Genomic DNA, 6812 nt, shown 5'->3' on the forward strand with positions numbered 1-6812 from the left:
ATGTATTCTCTGTGCCCTGTGGACACAGGAGCTGTGTAAGCTGATCCCAGCACCAGGCAGGACGGAGGCTGAGTCCTTCCAAACGCCCACCCTGGGTCAGCTCCTGATTACAGTCCAGATGAACTACGAAGGGGTGTACATTCTCTTCCATCTGCTTTTCCTATCTGCTCCAGAATTAGGGAATAGCCTACTGAAGTGTATAGCATTGGGCCAGGAGTAGGAACAGGGACTGTGGTCTTTTTCTGTTCAGTCTTGAGGGTTCACAGTGTCTACTTATGGAGGCTTGATGTGACTCTTGCCTGGAACCTTGAACACATGGGGACTAACCCTTGGAAAGGGCTTGCCACTGTGCACATGGGGCTTTCTAATTGGAACAGAAGGCAAACTCCAACCCATATGATGAGACCATGGTGCCCCATCACTTCAGCATGTGTTTTGTCCCACAAGACAAAGTTCCTTTCTTCTTCCCTTTAACTACCATCTCTTGTTTTTGAGCTCCATGTGTCACTGAGGCAGCTCTTGGATTCCTGTTGTGGTCTCAATGAGTCACATGCCATTTGGACATGGCAGCTTCCCTAAGTACATCATGGACAAGGCACCTCACTTCCCTGAGCCTGTTTTCTCAGTTGGTGGTCCCAGTGATCCTTTTTAGGTCTAAAGTCTGTGGCAGTGATTTTCAAACCCATTTATCCCCAGGCGTTTTGTTTTGTTTTGTTTTCCTTGGTGCATGACTGTTACATAAATAGGCCAAAATTTTCCTGGATGAGCCCCCAAGTCCCTCAAACTCCTATAAACTGTTCCTGAAGTTTCCTCGCTGTCACCTACACCTTAACATACCAACGTCCTTCAGACCACAACATTGAAACTGCTTTCTAAAACATCTTTCTCTAAGTGAAGATTCATCAAAGAGATGGTAAGTTACCACAAAGTTATCACAAGTTACAAGTTCTGACATACCTTGTGTGTTAGAATTCACCCTCCCACTCTCAGACATCTCTCTCTCCCTGGGCAAGATATATGTACCAAAGACACTCCTCCAGTATAGGCAATAAATTATACTTTTTCCACATGAAGATAACCTTTCCTACTGAGTCAAATATAAAGTGCCTTGGGATGCTCGTCTTCCTGTGTTTTCTCTACCATTCCAATGCCTTCCCTAATTCTAACCCTAATTTCCCTTGTTTGTGGTCATTTTGATTCTTCATCTTTTCTTGCCCACATTCCCAATGTAGACATCCTTTGTTCTTTTTTTTTTTTTTTTTGAGGCAAGGTCTCACTCTGTCATCCAGGCTTGAGTGCAGTGGCACGACCACCTCTCACTGTGATCCTGTAACTCAGGTGATCCTCCAGGCTCAAGTGATCCTTCCACCTCTCAGCCTCCCAAGTAGCTGGGACCACAGGCATGTGCCACCATGCCCACTTAATTTTTTTAATTATTATTTTTAATGGAGACAAGGTCTCTGTGTTGCCCAGGCTGGTCTCAAACTCCTGAGCTCAAGCGATCCTCCCACCTCAGCCTCCCAAAGTGCTGGGATTGCAGGCGTGAGCCACCACACCCAGTCTATCTTTTGTTCTTTTTGCCAATTTCTCTGGGCTACATTTCATGGCCCTAGATAGTGCCATTTTAGTGTCTCGTCCATTTTAAAAGATCCTTCTTGACCCTACATCCCCTCTCACTGACTCACTCACAGCCATGCTCTTGAAACACAGTGCTTAGAATCACTGTTTCTTATACCTCCCATTCACTTTTCAACACCTGTGGTTGGGCTTCTACTTCCACCATTCCTCAGAAACTCAGAGATCACTGTTGACCTAATGACTAAACCCAGAGTATTTTCAATCCTCATGGTAATGTATCTGCAGCATTTAATGCTGACCATTTCCTTTAGTCTCTTTCTCCCCCATGGTTTCTATGGCACACGCTCTCCTTGTTCATCTCCCTTTCTAGCCATTCCTTCTCTGCAGCTTTTGGACTTGTATACTTCTGCCTGCTTCTTAGATGTTATTCTCTAGCACTTGTCCTTAACCCGCTTCTTATTCTGCCTGCTTTCTCTGTGACCACCACTTTTATGTGCATAACTTAAGTGAGTTTTATTTTCAGCTCAGACCTCTTTGCTGAGCTGCAGATTCCTAGTGGATATCTCTACCTATATGATCCACAGCTGGTTGAATGTCCAAATCCAGTTATTCTAGCCTACACACCTGTTTTTCTTCTAAGCCAGGAATATGGAAACCATTCTAAACTATTCTCCCTCTGGGTCCCCAACCCCCTCATACCTAATCAGATACTAAATCCTACCAATTCTGTCTCTACCCTGTCCTACAGTTTAGGCTCTGGGCCTTTCTTACTAAAAGTATTGTTCAGACTCCATACCTCCAGCCGTGCCCACTCTAACTTATCTTCCAAAAGGCTGTTAGATAGGTCTTTCTAAACTGCAGATCTGATCTCATTACTCCCCTGATTAAAATCCTTTATCTTCAGTCCTGCCCACTTTAACTTGTCTTCCAAAAGGCTGTCAGATAGGTCTTTCTGAACTGCAGATCTGATCACATTATTCCTTTGATTGAAAGCCTTTTGATAGTTTACTCCCCATGTGTGCCAGGCATACTGAAAATCACAAGATAAAATCATCCTGGAATGTTCATTTTAAGGGTAATTTAAAACAGAGTACACATTTAGCATGTATTATTATTATGTTATTATTTTGAGACACGGTCTGTCTTACTATCATCCAGGCTAGAGTGCAGTGGTGTGATCTTGGCTCACCGCAACCTCCACCTCCCAGGCTCAAGTGATCCTCCCACTTCGGCTTCCTAAGTACTGGGACTGCAGGCACGTGCCACTATACCTGGCTAATTTTTGTATTTTTGGTAGAGGTGGGGGTATATGGACCCACCATACCTGGTGGGTGGGTTGGTAGGGGTGGGTGTGCCAGGCATACTGAAAATTATAAGGTAAAATTATCCTGGAATGTTCATTTTACTTAAGAGTAATTTAAAACAGAGAATACACATTTAGCATGCATTATTATTATTTTATTTTGAGACACTCTCTCACTGTGTCATACAGGTTAGAGTGCAGTGGTGTGATCTTGGCTCACTGCAACCTCCACCTCCTGGCTCAAGTGATCCTCCCACCTCAGCCTCCCAAGTAGCTGTGACTACAGGTGCACGCCACCGTACCTGGCTAATTTTTGAATTTTTGGTAGAGATGGGGTTTCGCCACGTTGCCCAAGCTGGTCTCAAACTCCTGAGCTCAAGTGATCCTCCTGCCTCAGCCTCCCAAAGTGCTGGGATTATAGGCATGAGCCACCATGCCCAGCCAGCATGCATGCGTTATTAAGATAAATAGTCTTCGGCCGGGCGCGGTGGCTCAAGCCTGTAATCTCAGCACTTTGGGAGGCCGAGATGGGCGGATCACGAGGTCAGGAGATCGAGACCATCCTGGTTAACATAGTGAAACCCCGTCTCTACTAAAAAATACAAAAAACTAGCCGGGCGAGGTGGCAGGCGCCTGTAGTCCCAGCTACTCCAGAGGCTAAGGCAGGAGAATGGCGTAAACCCGGGAGGCAGAGCTTGCAGTGAGCTGACATCTGGCCACTGCACTCCAGCCTGGGCAAGAGAGCGAGACTCCGCCTCAAAAAAAAAAAAAAAAAAAAAAAAAAAAAAANAAAAAAAAAAAAAAAAAAGATAAATAGTCTTCAAAGAATTCCTACTAGTCTGAACAGCTTCAGACTAAGGCACCAGATTCCCTAGGAATATTTACTTACTCTTTTTGGCCATTACATTTACTTCATTGGAAAAGCTTAAAAAATAGCTCAGATTTTCTGGAAAGGCAAGTAAGATTCTATGTGATGCAGCCCCCTGCCTCCTTCTTCTTAGTGTCATGCCACCCACTCAATTCCCAAGCCATCCACATTGCTTGCAGTTTCCTGAATGTGACAGCTCTTTCAAACCTCCATTCCTTTATTCCCACTGTTCCCTCTGTATGGAACACTTTGCCCTATCATTCTGTCTGACAAATACCCAATCTTTCAAAATTCAGCTCACAAGTCACCCCACTCTCGCTGGTGTAGTGGCTCACACCTGTCATCCTAGCACTTTGGGAGCTGAGGCACGAGGACTGTGTGAGCCCAAGAGTTCAAGACCAGCCTGGACAGCACAGGAAGACCCTGTCTCTACTAAAAAATTAGCCAGGTGTGGTGGCATACACCTGTGGTCCCAGCCACTTGGGAGGCTGAGGTGAGAGGATTGCTTGGGCCTGGGAGGTCAAGGCTGCAGTGAGCTGTGATTGTGCCGCTGCACTCCAGCCTGGGCAACAGAGCCAGACCTTGTCTCAAAAAAAAAAAAAAAAAAAGTCACCCCTATGTGAAGTTTTTTAGTAACCCACAACTCAACACTATTCCCACCAGGTAAGATTAATTACATCCTCTTTTATGCTTCACATTTGTACCTTGTACAAACTTATTCTAGCTCCTGGTGCACTTTATTGTCTCCCAGGTTCAAGCATCCTGAAGTTTGAATCCCAGCTCTTCCACCTGAGAGCTGAGTGATCTTAAACAAGATAATGTGTGTGCCTGGCATACTATAGCATCTAGCCCATCATAAACACCATAAATGGTAGTGCTACTGTTATTATTACTATTATGATTTGTCTTTGGAGAAGTAGTATAAAATAACATTTTGGTTTAAAAAGCAGGTTCTTGTGCCAGACTGCTCCAGTTCAAATCCTAGCTGTGCGACTTACCAGGTGTGTGGCCTTGAGCAAGTTAGTTCACTTCTCTATGCCTTTGTTTTCTTATTCCTGGGGTCGGTAACAATGGGTATTTCATAGGGTTGCTGTGAAGTTTAAATGGGTTAATACATATGAAGTGCTTAGGATAATGCTGACAACAGTAGAAGCTCAATACATATTATATATCCATAGGGTAACATCTGGAAATCTCTGCTGTCAGTGATTGTTGCTTGAATAAACGATTGACCAATTCCTCCAAGAAGTCATAACTCTCCTTCCCTCTGCAGCTCCCATGTCTCAGGCGCTTAGCCTCAGGAGACGCTTTTTGTGCATACTTCATCCCCCGTGGTATCTCCCTAGTAACGTGCAGAGTAGGCACTGGAGCATTTTTACATTGGATTACCTGACATAGGTCAATTTCAAATCTAGTTTTGTGAATTTTATTTCTCCCACCTAGTTGCCTACATTCTTTCATTAAGAAATTGTATCCTTTTGACTTGAGGCCAAATGACAAGACCTTTCTCCTGAAATATTATTTTTCATGCCTTCTGAACTGTATCTCTTCCCTGTCTAAACTAGCTAACCACTCAGTTCCATAGTCTTTCTACAGTCTGTCCCTAAAGGGGGACCTTCACCACTCATAGCTTTCTCTGTGCAGTTGTGATGAATTCTTGCCTCGCTTGTCTGTGTTTGCTGGGTCGGGCTCAGTTCTTTGTGGGTGGCTGTGTATAATTCACTGGAGATCAAAACCAGAGCTCTTTGATGCCATGCTTGCCTCTCTTCCCACCACATTGACCACCAGTCCTTCAGACTTTGTTTTGTCATGGCATACTCCACGATTCTTGCCAATTTGCCATAAGTGCTCTCAGCTGTAGCCATAAGGACATAGCTGGGAGTCAGGTGTTGCCTTATACCTCCGTGGCTTACACATGCTCTGCCCTACGCAGAACGCCCTCTCTTTTTCCTGCTCCAACCCCCTTATTCACCTGATAAATAATTCATCCTTCTAGTTCAAATGTCACCTACTCCTGTAAAGTCTTTACTACTACCTCTCCTGTACACTTGACCATTCTTAAACTGTACCTCTCCTGTGCCCTGTACACACTTCCATTCTCGCACCCATAGTTCTATTGCAGTTTATTTATTTTCAAGTTCATATCCTGCTTTGGACACGTATCCACTGTGTGGCCTTAGAAAGTTACTTTACTTCCAAGAACCTCAGTTTCCAGCTCTATGGGATGGGATTATAGTACCAACTTCAAAGAGCACCTTCAACAAAACATATTTAAAGTTAGTAGCTCTTAATTTTCTACCAGATAAAGTCCAAGCTTCTTAAAAAGGCCCTTCAGGCAAATAGTCAACACTCAAGTGGTAACTGTTAGTCTCTTCTACTTTCTCCTGAGCAATCTCATTTTTATGTGATGGTCTAGTAGACTGTTTTGATTGCAAGACATTATAATTAAACTAGCCTAATAAAAATTACAATTAAACTGGCTTAATCAAAAAAAAAAAAAAAAAGAACCAGCTATATTTGGGTTATGTGGATGGCTCTAGGTGGGCTCAAAGGCTCAAATGTTGTCTGGACTCTCTGTCTCTACATTTCTCCACTCTACATTATTAGAACTCATCTCATGGGAGAGCTCTGGTTTCGCTTGGATTATGTGCCGTTAGGAGCTTGGACTGGGAGGAAGTAGGGAAGAATACCAGCATTAATGAGCCAATGGGGTAGGGAATTTCTCAAAGGAAATGAAAGCAGGGGATAGGAAAGTTTCTGAATACAGCCAAAACAAGAGCTACCACACTCCAGTCCACTTGTTTGGTTTCACCTCTATATAGAGAATCCTCAGATTTTTTTCTCAAGCTCCGTCCTTTCTCCTGAATGCACAGTATTATGTTTTAGATTGCTTGTTGAATGGGCCATCTCACCTCAAACTCAGGATGTCCCAAACTACATTCATTTTCTCCATCCTGCCCCACCTGAGTTATCCAGCTGGACATCTGCTGTTAGTTCTGGGTCTTCTTTCTGCTGTATCCCCTTTTCTTCCTTCTCACTGCCATTCTTCCAGGTCAGGCCTTT

This window comes from Rhinopithecus bieti, unplaced genomic scaffold, assembly GCF_001698545.2.
Source record: "Rhinopithecus bieti isolate Rb0 unplaced genomic scaffold, ASM169854v2 scaffold_12155, whole genome shotgun sequence".
Taxonomy (NCBI): Eukaryota; Metazoa; Chordata; class Mammalia; order Primates; family Cercopithecidae; genus Rhinopithecus; species Rhinopithecus bieti.